The 24003-nt window shown below is 48.1% G+C and overlaps 1 long non-coding RNA gene and 2 pseudogenes across 2 annotated transcripts; all 3 read left to right on the forward strand.

Annotated features, from left to right (window-relative positions):
• The first annotated feature begins 5232 nt into the window (after window positions 1-5232).
• Window positions 5233-7468, forward strand: LOC119292725 (annotated as a pseudogene).
• A 2165-nt stretch (window positions 7469-9633) lies between these two features.
• LOC119292726 overlaps window positions 9634-24003 on the forward strand; it is a 41677-nt pseudogene continuing 27307 nt past the window's right edge.
• Window positions 15332-17194, forward strand: LOC119293725. Of its 2 annotated transcripts, XR_005143196.1 has the most exons (3): window positions 15332-15600; window positions 16578-16856; window positions 17032-17194. It is a non-coding gene; the product is annotated as an uncharacterized LOC119293725 (long non-coding RNA). The 2 variants fall into 2 exon arrangements; XR_005143195.1 differs by lacking the exon at window positions 15332-15600 and having other exon boundaries at window positions 16101-16856.

Consider the following 24003-nt stretch of genomic DNA (forward strand, 5'->3'; position numbering starts at 1 on the left):
CATTGACCACAAACTACTCCCAACACCAAGACATATAAAAACTTTCGGAAAACTAATCAAATCCTAGACAAAAAATACTTTTGAATTAGTGAACAGTTTTTGAATCGACAAACATTTTTTTTGAAATTTTTGTTTTTCTCAAAAAAATCATGAACATTAGTTTTGTTTAAAAAAAATTGAATGTATGAACCGGTTTCGTATTCATTAACATTTTTTGACTCAACAAACGTTTTTTGAATCAATGAACTTTTTTAAATTTGGGGAACAAAATAAAAAACAAATATTTATTATTATTATTGTGAACATTTTCTAAAATTTCATGGATATTTTTTTCAGGTTCCCGAATATGTTTTGAATACACGATCAGTTTTTCAAAATCATGAACATGATTTTATTTCCCAACCATTTTTTACAAATTGTGATTCTTTTCTATAATTTTGCAAACAGTTTTGCAAAACCACCACATTTTTTGAATCTGCAAACTTGTTATGATTTTCTAAACATTTTTGAATTCACATATATTTTATGATTTTTTTTCAAACTTATTTTTTGAACACTCGCGACTTTTAGAATATTAAAATCCAGAATTAATTTAAAAAAGAAAGAAGAAAGAAAACATAATAAGAAAAGAAAAAACAAAAAAGTAAAATGAAAAAACAGGGGAGTGAAGCCCCGCACATGGGCCGGCCCATGAACAGATACATGAGTAGGAAAAGCGTGAGAAAAGAAAGATAAAAATTGTGGAAGTTGGGGATCGAACCCTGGTCTCACCGCTAAAAGAGCGATCGGCCAACCACTCTACTGCTCATCGTTTAGTCACCTCTACACATTGCGCCTCTATAAATAACGAAGGAGGCGTCGATTTTTGGTCGAATCCTTTTTACACTTATGGGTGGCATTGGTGGGTAATTTTAACCAACTTGAAGGATAATTTTAATGACGGACGACCAGAAGCGATAGCCGCTTTATTAGTAGGTAAAGATAAAGATAAAGAGTAAAGATATATATATCGGTGTAAATACAAATGTTTTGTACTTACAAATAGATATATAGCCTAAGGTGGTCTATTGGGCTCATGAGTAATTGTTTTTGAATAGGCCAAACCGGAGCCCAGAGACGGTGGCGCACGACATACCCATCTAGGGTTTACCCATGTACAAGGGTTTTCTTGTGCCGCCGTCACCACCGCGATCTAAAAAATTTAGGTCCCTCGCCTCCGGCTTTCATCTTGGCGCTGAGAGGTGGGAGGACCTTGGAGCTTCAAGATCTTTATGTTCTTCGTCAACGTCTAGTGATCGTCATAGTTCTGTGACAATAAATTTTCATTCGTTTTTTGGCGGTGCCATGAGGTTAGAGAGTTTTCTGTCCTCGCAAAATCTGATTATTCGGATCTGATGAGTTTATGTTGCTGTGTCAAGCTTTTTTTTGTTGGTGTGATTCTTTGTGAAGGTGAAATTTTTCATCGACACCATGGTGAAGATATAGTGATTCGACGACCTGCACTTCTAGGCCATCTTCCACGACCCAAGTACGTTCATCGAATCAAGGCTTACCATCTTTTTGGACGGGCGACTCAAGGTGCTTTCAAAAATCATTATTGGTAATGTTCGTGCGGGTGAAAGAGTTACAACATTGTTACTACAGTCCAATTTGCAGCCTCTTTATCCAAGTCTTTGGAATATTTCTTCGAGCAGAGATGGATACCACGAAGCAGTTGTTTTTGAAGAGATTTCATTTTAATTCTTAGTCATAGGAGTTACTATGTGTTTTTTGAATTTTAGGTCCAAATCAGTGTACCAGTAATTGTTAGGAATATGAATAAGGTTACATGTGTTTTTAAAAAAAAGTAACCACTATGCACAAATTCCAACTGACATCATTTCTTCAATACCATGTTTGTTCTTGTTTCTATGCAACTATGGTCATTTTATCTTCCCCTTCTCTCTAACCATAATTTACACGTCATTTGTAGGACATGGGAAAGGGTTCACTAACAGACATACAATCACCAACTCTACTTTAATAATAGAGATTAAGTGGATAATTACATGTTCCCTCAAGAAAAAAGTGGATGATTACATTGTTAGAAGTATAATTATGTTTAAGTTAGAGATTAGGAGTTAGAGATAGGATTGGTTTAAATCATGTACGACTTGTCCCCTACTCCAAGTCTCTCTCACATATTGTACTCTATATATACCCACACCTGGTCAGATCAATACAACAACATAGAACAACACAATAATATTCAGTCATCTAATACTTTTCTACATGGTATCGGAGCGGTTAGTCTCACGACGCCGATCCTAGAACCTTCCACCACCTCCGCAGCGCGCCGCCCCCAGGGAGATTAATCTTCTCTCCCCGGGGGCGCGGCACTCGATCGTCAAAGAGTCGATCAACTTCGTAGAATAGATCAATTCCTTAGATTAGATCAATTTAGTTTGCAAAGTTTCTCAGATTGCTTTCTTTTAGCCAACAAATCTGACGGCCCTCAAATCTAGTGAGAAATTGTACAGATCGGTGCAACTCGATCCACCGCCAGGGGCATCTTCCTCGGCTCGGCGACCGCCTCTGGCCAGCACCTCCCCGGTGCGATCTACATCAACACCACGCGCCATCAGCAGCCGGCCACGCATACGAGCGCGTCAACACCAGCCGGCGACATAAGTGCGATCCCATCTACGTCGACCCGCGCCGCCAGGGTTCCTGCCTTCTCCTCTATTCAGCAAGCAAGGACTCCCTCCTGCGGATGATGCACACACCGCGCTCACGTACTGCTGCATCGACCTCCAGGGATCGCGCGCATGGGTGCAGGGCAGGATCAAGGCGCCGCACATCCAGTCTCCTCCATCGGCTGAGGACAGCCCAGCTACACCGAGCGACCTACACCAAGCCGCTGCATCGAGCGATCTGCACCGAGCACATCATCGAGCCAAACGACTACACCGACCGGTCTGCACTGCGCCAATCGAGGGATCGAACCATCTGCACCGAGCCCCGATCTGCATCGACTACATGCGCGCAAGGAGCAGCAAGGAACACGGCCATGTGCACATGCATAAGTGCATGGCAAAACTCACCAAGACGCCCATGCGTACGCGCATTGGATGGAGCCTTGGACTACAGCCACGGGCCTTCTGCAACGATCGAAAGGCAACGCCATGCCGGTCTCTGCGATCCGCGGGTGGGGACAATCATCATCGCGATCTGATCTGGCCGATGACCACAGCACCTAGCCGCACGTCGACATCTTCATCGAGCAGGCTCGCGGCGCCGGACACCGGGAGGGCCAGCAGGTTTTCGACTTCAAGGCACACGCACGGACGCAGTCTCCACCAAGCCGACTCCATCAAATTGACGACCACTCGTGCGCCGTCATGCCGTCTACACCAAGCCGACACATCGATCTACACCGAGAGATCTGCATCAATATTCCACGCCCCAAGCCGAACGACATCAACCTGTACGACTACGCCGGGCTATGAGCCAACATATTTCTTCGACACAGCACGACATCGACACTTTGTCGCCGTGGAGGGACGCCTTCAAGCGACATCATGGTCGACACGCTGTTGCAACGCCATAGCCGACACTTTATCGCCAAGGTCTCCATCAACATGGTCTTCACCAGCATCATCGTCAACACACCGTAGCCGCCGCCTCGTTCACAAGATGGACACCTAGCGTCCTCTGACAGACTTTTCTGCAAGGCGCGACCTCGACGACGGCAATGACCGCGTCACGACGATGGCATCTTCCGCGTCATCCATGACGGCATGACTGCATCGACACGGCGTCACTACAGTGACGACCCTACACGGCCACACGGTTCTGGCAAAACCGATGTGTGCTCGATGGGCTTCCTCCGGTCTTGGCAAAATCGGTGGACTCATCACCGACGGCACCCTCTGACATCCGCAAGGTGCATCGTCCACATCTGCAGCTCCGTCACAACGCATTTTTTTTGCGCCTCCGGCTTTGTGCGGCTTCATCATCCACGACGACCACACCATCGACCACGACTACCTCGACCGCGGCTACATCACCATGATCGGCTACCTCGACATTAATGGCTACGTCTACAACAACTCATCGGCAACAACTCCAGTCAACAGCGTCCGTCTCGTCACTTGCGTCCACGACACTCCCACTGTGACTGCGGGAGGGAATAGAGGAGAAGGCAGGAAGGCACCAGAAGGGGACGCAGTCACCACCCTAACTGCCGACCCATCAGAGACGCAGTTGATGATGGCGCAGCGGAGAAGACGACAAAAGAGAAAGACTTCAAATTCAGTCGTAATCGTCCGCTTCACTTCCGCTACGATTGAGGGGGAATGTTAGAAGTATAATTATGTTTAAGTTAGAGATTAGGAGTTAGAGATAGGATTGGTTTAAATCATGTACGACTTGTCCCCTACTCCAAGTCTCTCTCACATATTGTACTCTATATATACCCACACCTGGTCAGATCAATACAACAACATAGAACAACACAATAATATTCAGTCATCTAATACTTTTCTACATACATCCCTTGATGAACCAAAATGTCAATGATTCGCAATGAAAAAACCAAAATGTCAATGCGGAATTTTCCATGCCAATTCGGTTATGACAAAGCTTAATTTGCAAGTACACCGTCCAAGAGAAAAAATGGTCAAGAGACCAACTGCTTATTGCATGATGCTCATAGAAAACGATCGGGTGGCCATCACTTCCGGACGAGACTTGCCTGCTCCTCGGGCGTGTGCCCATCCGTACTCCCGCGTACGTTGCTTGTTTTGATTGGAACAAAATAAGGCCCGGTCCCATGCTCTTAAAATTAGAGGGGAGATGATTAAATTAGAAAGAGAAAAGAAAAAAGACAGCCGTAGGATAAAATGAGAGCACGGATGGAAGCATGGAAAAAAAGCAGGCAAGCCGAATCCATCACTTCCCCCGGTAAAATGCCTCGGCACTGGCCACGGATGCATGCTTGTTCAAAGCGTCCTTGCTTCTCCAATTTTTATGTGTCCCGATAAGCTACTATACAGTAAGGTCGTTAGCAGGACTATTCACCGCACATTTTTTTAGGTTGTTGCATTGCATTGCAGACTTGGAATGGCGTATCACGCGTACGTGACGGCGTTCATATATACACGCACCAACAAACAAGCACAGACACGATGGAAGCTCTTTGCATGGTGCACTTGAGAGTCTATCATGAGTCGTGACAGTATTCAGCGAACGATGGAGGTAGGCGCCGGGGCCGCGCCGCACCCCGATACCCTGCCGCGCTCCGGTGACAACTCCGGCGTGACCACCCTCGACCAGCTTCTCTCGCTCCGTTCAGGCGGATCAGTGTCTACGGCCACCAGCGAAGTCGACCCGTCCGGGCACGTCGTCGTGGACGTGCAGCCAACGGCCGACGACAACGATGATGGCAGTACCACAGTTGATGACTTGATCTGCCGCCCGGCCGTCCACTTCCTGCTGGCCTTCGACGACCTTACGTACAGCGTCAAGCGGCCGACGCGATCATTCAACCGGAGCCGTGACGTCCAGGCGACCGACGCGACGACGAGAAGCACCCTGCTCGACGGCATCTCCGGGGAGGCGCGGGAGGGGGAGATCATGGCGGTGCTGGGCGCGAGCGGCGCCGGCAAGAGCACGCTCATCGACGCGCTGGCCAACCGGATCCAGCGCGAGAGCCTCCGTGGCGCCGTCACGCTCAACGGCGACGCTCTCGACAGCCGCCTGCTTAGGGTCATCTCGGCGTACGTCATGCAGGACGACCTGCTGTACCCGATGCTCACTGTTGCCGAGACCCTCATGTACTCGGCCGAGTTTCGGCTCCCGCGCTCGCTCTCCAGTTCCAAAAAGAGGAGCCGCGTCCAGGCGCTCATCGACCAGCTCGGCCTGCGCACCGCGGCCAACACCATCATCGGCGACGAGGGGCGGCGCGGCGTGTCCGGCGGGGAGCGCCGGCGCGTGTCCATCGGCATCGACATCATCCACGACCCCATCATTCTGTTCCTCGACGAGCCCACGTCCGGGCTCGACTCCACCAGTGCCTTCATGGTGGTGAAGGTGCTGCAGGGCATCGCACAGAGCGGCAGCGTCGTGATCATGTCCATCCACCAGCCGAGCTACCGCATCCTCGGCCTCCTTGACCGTCTCCTGTTCCTCTCCTGCGGCAAGACGGTGTACTACGGCCCACCGGCTGCCCTACCTCCCTTCTTCTCGGAGTTTGGCCACCCGATCCCCGACGGCGAGAACCCGGCCGAATTCGCGCTGGATCACATACGCGAGCTCGAGGGCACCCAGGCCGGGACCAACGACCTCGTGCAGTTCAACAAGTCATGGCAAGTGAAGCCGCTGTCCCGTGCCGTCTCGGCGGCAAGCACGAGCCCTCTCGGCAAGCCGTCGCTGTCCCTTAAGGAGGCCATCAGTCTGAGCATCGCCCGCGGCAAGCTGGTGTCCGGTACCAGCGCCAGCAGCCCGGAGACGGCGGCGACAGCCGAGGTGGCGACGTACGCGAACCCTTGGTGGGTGGAAGTGTGGGTGCTGACGCGGCGGGCGTTCACCAACACATGGCGTACGCCAGAGCTGTTCGTGATCCGGTTCGGCGCGGTGGTGGTGACGGGCTTCATCCTGGCCACCATCTTCTGGCGGCTGGACAACACGCCCAAGGGCGTGAACGAGCGGTTCGGCTTCTTCGCCATCGCCATGTCCACCATGTTCTACACTAGCGCGGACGCGCTCCCGGTGTTCCTCATCGAGCGGTACATCTTCCTCCGGGAGACGGCGCACAACGCGTACCGGCGGTCCTCCTACACGTTGTCCAACGCCATCGTGGCCTTCCCGCCGCTGGTGGTCCTCTCGCTCGCCTTCACGGCCATCACCTTCTTCGCGGTGGGGCTCGCGGGGGGCGCCGAGGGGTTCGTCTTCTTCGCGCTCATCGTGCTGGCCTCCTTCTGGGCGGGGAGCGGCTTCGTGACGTTCCTCTCCGGCGTGGTGCCGCACGTGATCATCGGGTACACGGTGGTGGTGGCGGTGCTGGCCTACTTCCTGCTCTTCAGCGGCTTCTTCGTGACGCGCGACCGCATCCCGGGCTACTGGATATGGTTCCACTAACTGTCGCTGATCAAGTACCCGTACGAGGCGGTGATGCAGAACGAGTTCGGCGCCGACCCCGGCAAGTGCTTCATGCGAGGGGTGCAGATGTTCGACGGGACGCCCATGGGGAAGCTGCCGGTGGCGACCCAGGTGACGGTGCTCAACGCGATGAGCAAGTCCATGCGGATCGACTTCAACAGCAGCTCCTGCATCACCACGGGGACGGACATACTGGCGAAGCAGGCCGTGGACCAGCTGGGCAAGTGGGGCTGCCTCTGGGCCACCCTCGCCTGGGGGTTCCTCTTCCGCATCCTCTTCTACGTCACGCTTCTGCTGGGGAGCAGGAACAAGAGGAGGTGACATCCCCGATCAGACAGCGGGAAAACTTATTTCCGTCCATGCACACGATGATAGAAGGCCTAAAAGGGGCGAACTGAGCAATTTGGTACTGGTGCTTGTATTTTTTTTAAATTTTTTTAGACTTTTTGATGACGTTCGTTTAGTTAGAAGGTATATTTTCGCCAACTACGAGATAGCTATGATTTATTTTCACTTCTCTAAGCACTTTTTTGTTGAAGATCGGCCTTCCTTTTTTGCGAGATCAATAGCACACCCTCGGTCGTGTCAAAAACGCTCCTATAATATGGAACAGAGGAGAGTTGATTTCAATAGGATAGAGTTACAATCCTTCAGCAAGAAATTCTCAATACATGGGGTCCTCTACCGAGCCAACCAGCTGTAGCTCGCTCAGAGCGACTATACCTTATCAGTCAATCTGCAACATTATTCTGAGATCTATGTAACTTTTGGAAAAATAAACACTCTATCAATCATAAGAGACTTAATCACTGCTACTAAATGACCGTAAACCGAAGATCTAAGCTAGAACTGGATAGAGAAGATATGGCAATAGACGAAATCCTATTGGACCATGAGCGGTAGCTCTATATGTTGGCGAGCAACTGCCATACGAATCATCAACTCAACGTATGAATCTTTGTCTTCAATGCGTTGCTGCAATTGAACAAATAGTGATACACTGAGAAGATAACTGAGCCATCATGTCTACGAAGAATCATTCCCACCGGCACCATTCCATCCTCCTCCAAAAACTCACCATCAACTGATATATTAAAAATAAGCATTTTATTTACGTAAATAAGGAGGCAGCGGCGCGGGGGTTGGCGTTTTGCTGTCCCAGGTCGATGCCTTGAGGCGTCATTGCTGGTTCTCTCTCTCCACTACGAGTTCGTGGCCGAGTTGGGTCGTCGTAGTACGATCAGTTTTCCTGCATGGCCGCCTTGAATAGATCAGTTTGTTCTGCATCAGAGTTTGAGTTTCTACGGAGTTTTTGCTAGCCCTGCTCACATTGCCTCCATGGCGAAGGACCATCGGGCGTAATGAAATTAATGGCATGGAACTGCCGTGGGCTTGGGACACCGTGACAGTTCAAGCTTTGGTGGATGCTCAGCGAGCATGCAACCCATAGGTGATGTTCTTGTTGAAGACACGCCCTCAAAGCTATCCGGCAGAGTGTTTGAGGAAAAGACTGGACATGGATCAAAAGTTAGTGTGACTAGGAGATGGAAGAAAAGGGGGTCTAATCTTGCTTTGGAAGGAGGTTAAAATTCAGTGTTTGGATTTAGATCTGATGTACATCAATGTGAGAGTGGAAGACACAAACAGCTTGGTATGGGAGACCTACGGGCATATTCGAAACTTACATTATAAGGGCAAACACCCCTGGGTAGTCTTGGGCGATTTTAATGAAATTTTACTTTCTTCTGAAAACGAGGGCGCTAACGCCAGACCTAAAGCTATGATGAGAGATTTTTGTAATTGTTTGCAAGAGTGCGATCTAGAGGATATGGGATGTATTGGTGATCTCTTCACTTGGAGGAGAGGCGAAATTAGGGAGAGACTTGACCATGCAGTTTGCAATGTGGACTGTGCGAATAAAATTTCCTCGGGCTGCGATCATAAATAAAGGACACGTACACTCTGATCATCGACCCCTCATCCTAGATACAGATTACTTTGATGTGTATATGTTTAATCGCCCAAGGGGTCGAGCAAAACATTTTGAAGCTCAATGGCTCAAAGAAGAGACAGTTGTAGAAATTTTACGTACAGCATGGGATAAAGCAAAGATGATGGGTATTGGGCCGTCTCTCCCTGAGCGTACACGGGCGGTGATGGCGGGTCTGCATATTTGGGATCGTGATATTCTAAAGGGACCGAAAAAAGAATTAACAAACTAAAACAAGAACTAGAAAGGTTGCGGAGGGGACCTATGTGTGCGGAGTCTCAAGCGCGACAAAAGGAGATTCTTGTCCTCATTGAAAATCTGTTGGAACAATAGGAGATTTACTGGCTACAACATGGTCGCGCTAACTGGCTATTGCATGGGGATCATAACACCTCCTTTTTTTTCACAATGCGGCAACAGCCAGAAAGAAAAGAAATCAGATTAAAAAATTGCTTGATGATAATGGTGTTTGGGTGCATGGTACAAAGATCAAGAATCACACTATGGCGTATTTCTCAAACCTTTTTACACCAGAAGTTTCCCATCCTAACTCAGATGTTCTATCTCTTGTCCAACGAAAAGTGACCAATGAAATGAATAATGCCCTTCTTGCCCCCTATACGGCCGAGGAGGTTCGAAAGACCCTATTTGATATTCGTGATTTAAAAGCGCCAGGTCCTGACGGCCTCCATGCTATTTTTTACAAAAGATTTTGGTCTATGTTGGGAGATGACCTGACCGAAGAGGTTCTTCAAGCGGTAAATACATGTTCTATACCAAGTGGGTGGAATGATATTGCAATTGTAATGATCCCAAAGATTAACTCTCCTGAAAATGTAACCCAATTTAGACCAATCAGCTTGTGAAATGTGGTGTATAAGGTTATTTCAAAAATGATTGTTGCTCATCTAAAGATAATCCTATCAGATATTATTAGCCCAACTCAGAGTGCCTTTGTGCCTGGAAGATTGATTACAGACAATATCTTGATGGCATATGAATGTTTCCATATAATAAAAAACAAAAGGGCAGGTAAAGAGGGTTTGTGTGCCATCAAATTAGATATGCACAAAGCATATGACCGAGTGAAGTGGTGTTTCCTAAATGAAATTATGCTGAAATTGGGTTTTAAAGAGATTTGGGTGAATTTAATTATGAAATGTGTTGGGAAACGTCGCATGCATTTAAAAAAAATTCCTACGCTCACGCAAGATCTATCTAGGAGATGCATAGCAACGAGAGGGGGAGAGTGTGTCCACGTACCCTCGTAGACCGAAAGCGGAAGCGTTAACTTAACGCGGGTTATGTAGTCGAGCGTCTTCTCAAATCAACCGATCAAGTACCGAACGTACGACACCTCCGAGTTCTACACACGTTCAGCTCGATGACGTCCCTCAAACTCTTAATCCAGTAGAGGCACGAAGGAGTCGATGAGTTTCGTCAGCATGACGGCGTGATGACGGTGTTGGCGACGTCATCCGCGCAGGGCTTCGCCTAAGCACCGTGACAATATGACCGAATGAGTAAACGGTGGATGGGGGCACCACACACGGCTAGAAATTGTTGTGTCTTGGGGTGCCCCCTACCCCCGTATATAAAGGAGGAGGGGGGAGGCTGGCCAGCCCTAGGGGCGCGTCAAGTGGGGGGGGGGGCGGTCCCACTAGGACTCCTAGTCCTAGTCGGCTCCCCCCTTCCTTCCAATGGAGAGGGGGAAAGGGGAAAGAGGGGAAGACGGAGAAGGAAAGGGGGGCCGCGCGCCCTCCCCTAGTCCAATCCGGACTCCCTTGGGAGGGGGCGCCACCTCCCGTGGCCTGCCTCCTCCTCTCCCCTATGGCCCATGAGGCCCATTAACTTTCCCGGGGTGTTCCGGTAACCTCTCGGTACTCCGAAAAATCCCTGAACCTCTTCGGAACCATTCCGGTGTCTGTACATAACCTTCCAGTATATCAATATTTACCTCTCGACCATTTAGAGACTCCTCGTCATGTCTGTGATCTCATCCGAGACTCCGAACTACCTTCGGTCACCAAAACACATTACTCATATAATACACATCAAACGTTAAGCGTGCGGACCCTATGGGTTCAAGAATTATGTAGACATGATCGATACACCTCTACGGTCAATAACCAATAGCGGAACATGGATGCTCATATTGGTTCCCACATATTCTACGAACATCTTTATCGGTCAAACCGCAATGTCAACAAACATTATTCCCTTTGTCATCGGTATGTTACTTGCCCAAGATTCGATCATCGGTATCCTCATACCTAGTTCAATCTCGTTACCGGCAAGTCTCTTTACTCGTTTCGTAGTGCATCATCCCGTAACTAACTCATTAGTCACATTGCTTGCAAGGCTTCATATGATGTGTATTACCGAGAGGTCCCAGAGATACCTCTCCGATACTCGGAGTGACAAATCCTAATCTCGATCTATGCCAACCCAACAAACACCTTCAAAGATACCTGTAGAGAATCTTTATAATCACCCAGTTATGTTGTGATGTTTAATAGCACATAAGGCATTCCTCCGGTGTCCACAGTTGCATAATCTCATAGTCGGAGGAATATATATTTGACACGAAGAAAGCAGTAGCAATAAAACTGAACGATCATTATGTTAAGCTAACGGATGGGTCTTGTCCATCACATCATTCCACTAATGATGTGATACCGTTTATCAAATGACAACTCATGTCCATGGCTAGGAAACTTAACCATCTTTGATCAACGAGCTAGTCTAGTAGAGGCATACTAGGGACACGTAGTTTTGTCTATGTATTCACACATGTATCAAGTTTTCGGTTAATATAATTCTAGAATAAACATTTATCATGAATAAGGAAATATAAAATAACAACTTTATTATTGCCTCTAGAGCATATTTCCTTTAGTCTCCCACTTGCACTAGAGTCAACAATCTAGATTACATTGTAATGAATCTAACACCCATGGAGTCTTGGTGTTGATCATGTTTTGCTCGTGGAAGAGGCTTAGTCAATGGGTCTGCAACATTCAGATATGTATGTATTTTGCAAATCTCTATGTCTCCCTCCTTGACCAAATCTTGGATGGAGTTGAAGCGTCTCTTGATGTGTTTGGTATTTTTTGTGAAATCTGGATTCCTTCGCCAAGGCAATTGCTCTAATATTGTCACAAAAGATTTTCATTGGACCCGATGCACTAGGTATTACACCTAGATCAGTTATGAACTCTTTCATCCAGACTCCTTCATTTGCTGCTTCTGAAGCAGCTATGTACTCCGCTTCACACGTAGATCCCGCCACGACGCTCTGCTTGGAACTGCACCAACTGACAGCTCCACCATTCAATAAAAATACATATCCAGGTTGTGACTTAGAGTCATGCGCATTAGTGTCAAAGCTAGCATCGACGTAACCACTTACGACAAGCTCTTTGTCACCTCCATAAACGAGAAACATATCCCTAGTCCTTTTCAGGTACTTTAGGATGTTCTTGACTGTTGTCCAGTGATCCACTCCTGGATTACTTTGATACCTCTATGCTAAACTTATAGCAAGGCACACATCAGGTCTGGTACACAGCATAGCATACATGATAGAACCTGTGGCTGAAGCATAGGGAATGACTTTTATTTTCTCTCTATCTTCTACAGTGGTCGGGCATTGAGTCTGACTCAACTTCACACCTTGTAACACAGGCAAGAACCCTTCCTTTGACTGATCCATTTTGAACTTCTTCAAAACTTTATCAAGGTATGTGCTTTGTGAAAGTCCTATCAAGCGTCTTGATCTATCTCTATAGATCTTGATGCCCAATATATAAGCAGCTTCACCGAGGTATTTCATTGAAAAACTCTTATTCAAGTATCCTTTTATGCTATTCAGAAATTCTACATCATTTCTAATCAACAATATGTCATCCACATATAATATTAGATATGCTATAGAGCTGCTACCTCTTGAGCACTGCGTTGGTTTTACCTTGAAGAGGAAAGGGTGATGCAGCAAAGTAGCGTAAGTATTTCCCTCAGTTTTTGAGAACCAAGTTATCAATCCAGAAGGAGGCTCCTCAAAAGTCCCACGCACCTACACAAACAAACAAGAACCTTGCAACCAACGCGATAAAGGGGTTGTCAATCCCTTCACGGTAACTTGCGAAAGTGAGATCTGATAGAGATAATAAGATAAGATAAATATTTTTGGTATTTTTATGATATAGATTGGAAAGTAAAAGATGCAAATAAAAGTAGATGGGAAACTTATATGATAAAAGATAGACCCGGGGGGCATAGGTTTCACTAGTGGCTTCTCTCAAGATAGCATAAGTATTACGGTGGGTGAACAAATTACTGTCGAGCAATTGATAGAAAAGTGCATAGTTATGAGAATATCTAGGCATGATATGTATATAGGCATCAGGTCCGTGACAAGTAGATCAAAATGATTCTGCATCTACTACTATTACTCCACACATCGACCAACTCCTGCCTGCATCTAGAGTATTAAGTTCATGAAGAACAGAGTAACGCATTAAGAAAGATGACATGATGTAGAGGGATAAACTCATGCAATATGACATAAACCCCATCTTTTTATCCTCGATGGCAACAATACAATACGTGCCTTGCTGCCCCTGCTGTCACTGGGAAAGGACACCGCAAGATTGAACCCAAATCTAAGCACTTCTCCCATTGCAAGAAAGATCAATCTAGTAGGCCAAACCAAACTGATAATTCGAAGAGACTTGCAAAGATAACCAATCATACATAAAAGAATTCAGAGGAGATTCAAATATTTCTCATAGATAAACTTGATCATAAACCCACAAATCATCGGATCTCGACAAACACACCGCAAAAAGAGTTACATTGAATAGATCTCCAAGAAGATCGAGGAGAACTTTGTATTGAGATTCAAAGAGAGAGAAGAAGCCATCTAGCTACACTACTGGAATTAGCTTATTTGTCGTCTGCCAATTCTTTGCCGTCCGCTGGCTGACGGCAAAGAAGGGCTTTGCCGTCCGCTTACAGAAAATGGACGGCAAAGAACTGGCTGATGGCAAAGAAGGTCTTTGCCATCAGCCATTTTTTTGCTGTCTGCTAGCGGACGGCAAAGATTCTTTGCCGTCAGCTGGTGGACGGCAAAGAGAGAGCTGGGCCCCACTAACGAGCTGCTTAGGAAAACCTAACGGCCCCCTCTTTGCCGTCTGCTAGCAGACGACAAAGAGCAACAAAGCAGACGGCAAAGGAGGGAAGACGGCAAAGAATTTTGTTATCTAACGGCCCTCACCTCTCCATCCCACACCCATCCATCTAAAGAAAATGAGGAAAAAAAGAAAATGAAGAACGAGACAGAAACCACAGCATGCCTCTCCCACTCTCTCTCTCTTGCTCGTCTCTCCCTCCCCCCGAAACCGTCGCCGCCGCCACCTATGCCGCTCGATTCCGGCGTGTTCCGGCGGGCCTCGCCGGCGCGCAGCACAGATCTGAGCTCCCCTGCCTCCGCTCTTCCCTTCCTTCCGGCCAGATCCGCCTCTCGCGGCCCCGGGAGCTCATCACCGACCCCTTCCCATGGCTAGGGTTTCGAGGGTGGTGTCCCCACCAACTCCAGCGCGGCAGCGGCGACTGTGCTCCGCCCTCTTCGACGCCCACCGCAAGTCCCACGGGTGGTTCCGCCTCGTGGATGGTGCTCCTGCACCCGATGGCTACGGGGCAGACGCGCGCGGTGGGTAAACTCCGGCGACGCGGAACACACTTCCTCTGTTCTTCCTTGCGGGGGTGGGGGTGGTGGGGGATGAAGATCAAGGAGGATGACAAGCAGAAGAAGAAGCCGGCCAGGATGTGCGTCCAGATCGAGGAGATCCCCGAGGACAACACCGTCGGCTGCGACACCATCCGCAAGGTACTGGCCATGATTGGTTACGATGGAGAAAACAAAATATGAGATTTTTGTGGCCCGATCTGAACGAAATGTGGGATTTCCAGTAGATTTAAGATAGATCCATGGGTACCTCTCGCTAGATTTAAGAAAAAGGTTGGAATTTTAGAGGATGCTAGTGTCCACACTCTAGATCTGTGCTAGTACTGGCTATAGATAGACTCTGCCCTGCTCTGAATTCTGAATGATAGTATCAGCTTGAGAATCCTTCCTCCTAGCAATGTACTGACCGCCTGACATTTGTTTCCCTTCTATTCTGATGATGCAGGCCTTTGCTATGGGGAACGACAAGGGGAAGGCCAAGGAGCTATCGCCATAGGATGCTGCGCTGGTCATCCAGATGAACTACAGGGCGCACCTCGCCCACCGCTCCCAGGTGCTCCGCTGCCTGCGTGATCTCGCCGTCGCCAAGGCCAAGCTCAAGGAGCTCAGGTCCCTCTTCTACAACCTATCCTATAGGCGCCGCCTCTCGCATGACCACGAGGAGTGCCAGAGGTTCTCCGAGAAGATCATTGTCCTGCTGATCACTGTCGATGCGCTCGAGGTGAGCTCTGTCATGACCTGTTTACGATTGCTGATTGCCATTGCCGTGTTTTGGATTTGAAATTCAGTTACTACATATACTGGCTACCACTATATTATTAGACAAAAATAATAAAAGCAAAGCACACCAGGATGATTACCATGCTATTTAGCTGAGCATCCGTCCAACATATGTATGCACTTGAGATGATCTCCATCATCACCTGTACCCCATTGCCATGGTTGTGTTGTGAATTTGAAATTTACTTGCTAGTTAGTAAAGTACATTGTTGGTTTGAGGATGGTCTATCAGGGTTCTATACATAAGTATGATTTTCTAGCTAGTGTCTGAAGGTATTGGTTAGCGATGCGTAGAAAATAAATAAAAGCACACTACAAAGATTAACATGCATGCCAGATATGTAGCTCAAGTAAGTTGTAAGTATTAAACATGTGATATACCGAGCTAGTTACCATTAGTATGTCTATTGTACTAGCCAATAGATGATACGTTGGTTGTTGACATCATTAACATGCATCCAAACCAATATTATTCACCTGCTATTTTTTAATCTATATGCAAACTTGGACATATACATCTGGTATGTAGCACCTAGGGTATAGTACTGTAATCATGTAAAACTGAAACTGAATCTGATGATCTTGTGTGCATGTGTATACTAACAATGTAGCCTCACACCATTAATAGTTATCTGCAGCAATTTAGAAGAATCCATCAAGTCATTGAGATGTAGAAAAAGGGCCCCTTGTGTGTTTTAGAATGAAACTTCTGGCTGCACTTCTCTCGCTCTTGTTGAGACTCAGTGCTGCACTTGATATTAACTGAACATTTTCTCTAATTTTGTGCTGAATATGAAACTGCACTGCTGACTGTGTAGTTGATTCTGTTTTGGAGAGATAAAAGAAATTACTTCTAGTTAGCATCTCACATGAGATGTGTTTGTGTAGTTACTCATTAATTCCTGTAAAAACCTGTAGTATATGCTCGGAAGAACAAGGTTTTGGAACCAGATTCATATTTGCAGGATAATAAGGTGTTGTTGCATAAGTCGAATGGACTAACTAGCAGGCGTCGTGTTTCCTGAAGTGTTGTGACCATGGAGGACTTGGTGCATGGAGCACCTTGAGTCCTTACTGCGTGCATGCCTGTCTTGAATGCTAGTGCAGACTTCACGCCAGCGCCTTCACCTTCTCCACAAACGACCAGAGTTCCCAAGTCTGAGGATGCGCGCACGACAGCGACACCTTTAGTTGCTGGTACATTCTCTTTTCCATCCATTCTTCTGGGAGCATTATTCTTTTTTAGCACAAGGATGATGACCTATTTTACAGATATAAGTTGCATCATAATAATCTTCACATTTTAGTTGCATCATAATAGTCTTTTTCTTATAGTCTTCTCCTTCTAACTTAATTCTTTCCCATTTTGCAGATTTGCTTCAGATCACGGAAGCTTGGGTTGATGGAGTGCTTGTCTTTAGTTTTGTTTTGACTTTGTAAAACTTGCTACCTATGGATGAAACTGTGTAATATTGATGAAACTATGTATATGTATGGATGAAACTTGCTACTATTGATAACATGTGTTGGATATGTGTTGGATATATATGTGTTCATGACTATTGGTAATATATGTTGGATATGCTATATTGGTCATATACATACATACATATGTGTGTGTGTGTGTGTGTTTGAATTTCTATGAAAATGAATTGATATAACAAAAAAACAGAAAAACCAGGGGCTGTATAGCCACTTTGCCGTCTGCTGATGGCAAAGAGTAAACAACTTTGCCTACAGCTGCGAACGGCAAAGGCCTGCTGTGTATTGACGTCCAGCTGACGTCATTTAGCGGACGGCAAAGGCCGAACAAATTTTGCCGTCAGCGGCGGACGGCAAAGGCTGCCGTTAGCCACCTAATGGACTAACAGCGTAATTATTGCCATCTGCTTTCTTTGCCGTCAGCTGCTGATGGCAAAGGCCCCTTTGCCATCAGCCACAGAAAGCAGACGACAAAGTATCTCTTTGTCGATCCTTACTTTGCCGGAGCCTTTTGCCGTCCGCGGCAGACGGCAAAGATCTTTGTTGTCCACCGTTCCTGCCTTTGCCGTCTGCCGTGATAGATGGCAAAGTAGTTGATTCCTGTAGTGCTAATATCTATGGACCCGAAGGTATGTGGTAAACTACTCACAACTCATTGGAGAGGCCTTGGAGATGATGTAGAGGCACTCCATGGTCGATTCCCCCGTCGGTGGAGCGACGACGAAGGCTCCAAGATGGGATCTCGTGAATACAGAAGGTTGCGGCGGTGGAATTAGGTTTTCGTGGTGCTCCTGGATGTTTTTAGGGTACGTGGATATATATAGGAGCAAGAAGTATGTCGGTTGAGCCACGAGGGGCCCATGAGGGTGGGGGCGCGCCCACCCCCTTAGGGCGCGCCGAGCACCCTTGTGGCCGCCTCGTTTGCTGCTTGATGTCCACTCCAAGTCTCCTGGATTGCATTTGTTCCAAAAAGATCGCTCCCGAAGGCTTCATTCCGTTTGGACTCCGTTTGATATTCCTTTTCTTCGAAACACTAAAAAAGGCAAAAAAATAGCAATTCAGGCTGGGCCTCCGGTTAGTAGGTTAGTCCCAAAAATGATATAAAAGTGTAGAGTAAAGCCCATAAACATCCAAAGCGGGTAATATAATAGCATGGAACAATCAGAAATTATAGATACATTGGAGACGTATCAAGAGCTCCCACTCACTTTCTTGTAAATACAGGCTTCTCCAAAAGTCTGTATAAAACCATATGCTTTGATCACCTCATCAAAGCGTATGTTCCACCTCCGAGATGCTTGCACCAGTCCATAAATGGATCGCTGGAGCTTGCACACTTTGTTAGCACCTTTAGGATCGACAAAACCTTCTGGTTGCATCATATACAACTCTTCTTTAAGAAATCCAATAAGGAATGCAGTTTTGACATCCATTTTCCAGATTTCATAATCATAAAATGCGGCAATTGCTAACATGATTCGGACAAACTTAAGCATCACTACGGGTTAGAATGTCTCATCGTAGTCAACTCCTCGAACTTGTCGAAAACCCTTTGTCATGGTTCTAAGTATGACAGTAGAATGGGGGGTAGGTACGGAGAGGCAAGATCCTAGCTATGGAGTAGTTGTACACACGAGTGTTTTACGAGTTCAGGCCCTTCTCGGAGGAAGTAACAGCCCTACGTCTCGGAGCCCGAAGGCGGTTGACTGGATTATGTGCGTATGAGTTACAGGGGTGCGAACCCTTTACACTGAGGAGGGGGGTGGCTTATATAGAGTTCGCCAGACCCCCCCGGCCCTCAGTTATGCAGGGTTTAAAGTACATTAAGACAGGGGGTTACTGGTAACGCCCTTATAAAGTGCCATGAAGACTATTAAAGCTACTTAATGACAGACCGTTGCGTGCTGAGCGACTTTAGGTCTCCTGGCCGTCGAGTGGTTAACTTCATGGTCGAGTGGCTATCTTCATCGGCGAGTGTCCTTGAGTTCGTCGAGTGAAGTCCCTCTTGGTCGACTGGAAGGTAGCTTCTTCTAAGGATGTCCTTGGGTAGGGTATCCTAGATAGGTCCATGACCCTACCCTAGGTACATGACTTCATCATTAGCCCCCGAATGGATCGAGGTTCGAGTGAGGAAGGAGTTGATAATTTTCTCCGACCTATTTCCCGTGCTCTGATTATGTCGTATCCTGGATCAGCGATTTTTCTTTTTTGGCGTTGGCATTAACCTTTCTTTCAGTCGCCTTGATCCATTCCTTTCTTCTGTCGAGTGAACTTTTGAACTTAGTGAACTTCCGAGCGACGGATCACAGGAAATCTATCATCTGACAGATTGATCTGCCGTTAGCGGATTTTGTGGGATCCGAATTTTGGGAAGCGCACGAAGCGGGGCGGACCGCGGTACTCGGATGGGATAAGGCATGGGCGCCTCGATTTTCGTGCCGCCTTTTTCGCCACGTATCATGCGTGCGCGACTGTTTCGGGATGTGACAGGACCGCCCGGGCCTACTTGTCAGCCACTCGGAAGCGTCCTTATATAAAGCACCGGGCGAGGGTTTTTGAACAGTGCCTTCTCATTCTCCTCTCTGCCCTCTTTGCCTCCGCCCGCTGTGCCTGCTCTCGCCTCCGCCTATCCACTCCTCGCGTGCTTCGCCGGTGACAATGGTAAATGAGAAGACGGCGACCTTGGAGCGCGCGAAGAAGGCGACGGCGGCGGGGAAAGCGAAGGGGAGAGCGTCTAGTCGGGGGGGATCTTCGCCAAGGTCCCGCCTGCCAAAAGGTTGGGTCCAAGGGGATTGGATCCGCTCGACCATCACCGAGACGGATCTCAATGACCTGGCCAACGAGGGTCTGATCCCCCACGGGTCAGCAAGGCTTCCGGGGACCGAGTGTCAACCGCAGCCGCAGGAGGGTGAGTGCGTTCTCCTAGCCACTCATGTAGACCGTGGATTCTCTCTGCCGCCGAGTGTTTTCTTCCGAGGGTTTCTGAACTTCTTTGGGGCGCAACTCCACCATTTCACTCCCAATTCCATTGCCTATCTTGCTGCTTTCGTGTCCATGTGCGAGAACTTCCTGGGTTGTCGACCACATTGGGGTCTCTTCAAGCACATATTCACCTGTCGCTCACAGACGGTGAAAAAGGCGAGTCCGAATGATGAGAGAACTAAGGTTATCCAGATGTGCGGGGGTCTTGGGATTTAGATGAGGAATAAGAGTACTTTCCCGGCCATGACCCTTCCTGAGTCGGTCAGAGGGTGGCAGTCGACTTGGTTCTACTGCCAAGACGAGTCGACGCCGGGGCAGTCGACTGGTCTCCCTCCGTTCTCCATGGACCGAGTGGACAAACCCTCTTCTCTGAAGGTGCTTCCTGAGGAGAAAGCTCAGGTAAAAATGTTGATGGAGCGCGTAGTCCAACTCGTTAGGGATAGAGTGACGGGTATGGATCTTCTGGAGGTCTTCCTTAGACGGTGCATCCAACCGCTTCAGTACCGAGGCCACCCGATGTGGCTGTACTGTGGTACCGAAGACACCACTCGGGTCCATCCAGAAGCGGTCGACGAGGCCACACTGGAGAGGTGGGTGACTGCAATCACAGGGAATAAGGACAACCCTCGAGGGGCTAGGAGGATCCCACCACTCGACTGTACCTACACACCGGACACGGTATGACCACTTATCTCCAATTGTAATCTTGCTTTATTCATTCTGCTTCACTGCGAATTGGTCGATTGACCTTTGTTTTGTTTAGTTGTCTGACAGGCCACCAATGAGTTATACTCGATGCCCAATGGAGCGCAAATGCCGATTGAGGAGGAGGAAGGAAGTGGGGGCGAAAGCCCGGAGGAGTGGGATTCGGATGCTGACGACGATGATGAGGGTGATGACTCTGGTGAGGAGGAAGAGGAGGAGGAGGAGGAGGAAGTTGTACCTCCTCGCTCGGAAAGACGCTCGAAGCTTGTCCATGATCCCGCGGCGGAGCATGGTAAGGAGGTCGCAACCGTCACGCAGTCGTCCAAGCGCCCTCGGACTACTTCTCCGGTGCCGACTGAGAAAGCTCCGAAGCAATCTCGAGTGGCGCCGTCGAAGTCGGCGAAGGTTTTGCCGAAGATGAAGATGGTGATCCCCACTATCTCAGGGTAATGGTGTAGCTTGAGTTTGTATGTTCCACATGAACTTATTCTTGGTCGACTCATGAGCTAATCGACTGACTTCTGGAACTGCAGTGCTGCTACTTCTGATACCTCGGTCAGAGCTGAAGATCAGGAGATGGAGGATGCTGTTACTTCGAAACCTGGTATGACTCTTGTAGTTTCGTATTCAGTCGATTGGCTTCTTGTCTCTAATTTTGATTCTTTTTCTGCAGCTTCATCTAACGTTGTTATCGACCTTCTCGACGACGACGACGAGGAACCACTGAGGCAGAGAAGGAACAAGAAAGCGTCTGTTGGCAAGGCGACTCAGGACGTGCCAGCACTCGAGACATTGGTCGTGGAGGGAGACAATGTCACTCGGCCTACCATAACCTTTGCGGTGCCGTTGACGAGTGCTCGTCCTTCATCGTCGAGTGCTGCTCAACCTTCGCTTTTCTCAACCTACCACGTCCCAGAAGACCAAGCTAGTGCTGCTAAAGAAGCAATACGCCAAGCGGGGGTCATGATGGAGCAAGTGAAGGCAATCCGAGAAGCCAGCCAGGCAGCCTATGACGCCAGTTCAGCTCTTCAGAGTAATGTTCAGGTCAGTCGGTTACTGTCTGTTCTGTTAGGATATGATATCTGAAAACTCTTCTTTCTGAAATTCCTAGAATTTGTCCTACACCCACTGGGTGTGTTGATTGAAATTCCGGGTTAGTGGGGGCACGCTGAGTGCACCCACTGGGTGTAGTCCCCAACGCTATGGTGGACTGCTGGCAGTCGACCATAGTCTTTATGTCTTAAGTTTTTTCCTTACTCGACTAGGTCGAATAGATTCATAGACCGGTGGGGGCACGCTGAGTGCACCCACTGGGTGTAGTCCCCGAGACTGTGGTTGACTGCTGGCAGTCGACTATAGTCTGAAGAACACCTCCCGTTTTTTTTGTTGGTCGACTGGTCGACTCTAACTGATGAAACTAGTGGGGGCACGCTGAGTGCACCCACTGGGTGTAGTCCCCGAGACTATGGTCGAATGTTTGTATTTGGCCGTTGTCTTAGAAACGCTATGATTTTTCCTTAGTCACTCGGAAGTGAATTGTCTTTGACATCTGTCGATTGGTTCTTCGTAGAAATCCTGCGACCTTGCGGCTCGTTATACTGAGCTGGAGAACAAACACATCCAGCTCGAGTTTGATCTGAAACTGACCCAAGAGAACCTAACGAAGGCGAAGGAGGAAGCTAAAGGTATGTTTGGTGAGGCCTTCGACGACTGCCTTTGCCTCTCGTTTGTTTCAGAGTCTGATCTCACTGTAACTTTGCAGACAAAGTGAGGGATGCCCTGAAGAAGAAAGACCTTGACTTGGCTCAGATGCAGAAAGCGGCTTTAGAGAAGACCAAGCTCGCAGATGAGAAGCTGGCTTCAGTCACCAAGCTTGAAGAAGAAAATACCAATCTGAAAGCTGCTCTTGATGCTGCCAACAAGGAGGTCAGTCGACTGAAAAGTGACAAGATTGCTCTGAATGACAAGGCTAGTGAGTTGGTGGGAAAGAAGAACGATCTGGAGGCTTATCTGGGTGGACTCGCCAAGAAGCTATTCCTCATGCTTGAAGGTAATCTTTTGTATCAAACAGACATTTTAACTGTGATCTCCGACTATTGTCTTGACTCGGTGGTTGTGCTTGCATAATTTTGCCAGAACTTTGAAGAGGAGACTAGTCGACTGGAAACAAACCTGGATCCCATCAACTCTCCCATGAAAGATGAAGTCGCCATGAATGTGCTCCGGCTTGAATCTCGCATTGCTGCTGTCGTCGACTATCTCGCAAGGCTGAAGGTCGCAACTTCTCGCATCGACACAACACTCTGGCCAAGAGAGACGCTCCAGAACGACCTCGAGTCTCTGATGACTCGACTGAACGAGGTCCCAAGTCGAGTGCAGGAGTGGAAGAAGTCTTTTGCCAGCTGTGGCGCGGATGTTGCTCTGTCTCTGGTCCGCGTTCACTGCAAGGATGCACGAGAGGACAAGCTGGCGGCCCTTAGGGTGGCTAACACCAAGAAGCATGATTTCCGATCTTTTATGGAGACCTTCATCGCCGCTGCCACTCGGATTGCAGATGGAATCGACCTGGATGAGTTTGTTGCACCTTCCAGCCCTCCACGGGAGGGGTAAAAAACTTCTGAGCTTGATACTTTAAATTTTCCTCGGTATGCCGAGTGAGTTTTGTAACCGACAAACCTTAACAGGCTTAGCGCCTGAGCACTTTCGGTTCCTTTAGGTGTTACCCGAACTTGGATTCAACGTTGAATATGTTTGCATTTGGTTTGAGGTGTCTTTTGCAGGCTAAAGCGAGGCGCTCATTGCAATCGACTTGTTCCCCGATACACTTAGGCGAGCACTGGGCTGCAGCTAAGCCCCCGAGTGGGAGGTCTGCTCTGCACTCGGTAGGATTTTCAAAAACTTAGGCGAGCACTGGGCTGCAGCTAAGCCTCCGAGTGAGAGATCTGCTCTCCACTCGGTAGGATTTTTCAAAAACTTAGGCGAGCGCCGGCTGCAGCTAAGCCCCCGAGTGGGAGGTTTGTTCTCCACTCGGTAGGATTTTCAAAAACTTAGGCGAGCACTAGGCTGCAGCTAAGCCTCCGAGTGAGAGGTCTGCTCTCCACTCGGTAGGATTTTTCAAAAACTTAGGCGAGCACTGGGCTGCAGCTAAGCCACCGAGTGGGAGGTTTGTTCTCCA

This window comes from Triticum dicoccoides, chromosome 4B, assembly GCF_002162155.2.
Source record: "Triticum dicoccoides isolate Atlit2015 ecotype Zavitan chromosome 4B, WEW_v2.0, whole genome shotgun sequence".
NCBI lineage: Eukaryota > Viridiplantae > Streptophyta > Magnoliopsida > Poales > Poaceae > Triticum > Triticum dicoccoides.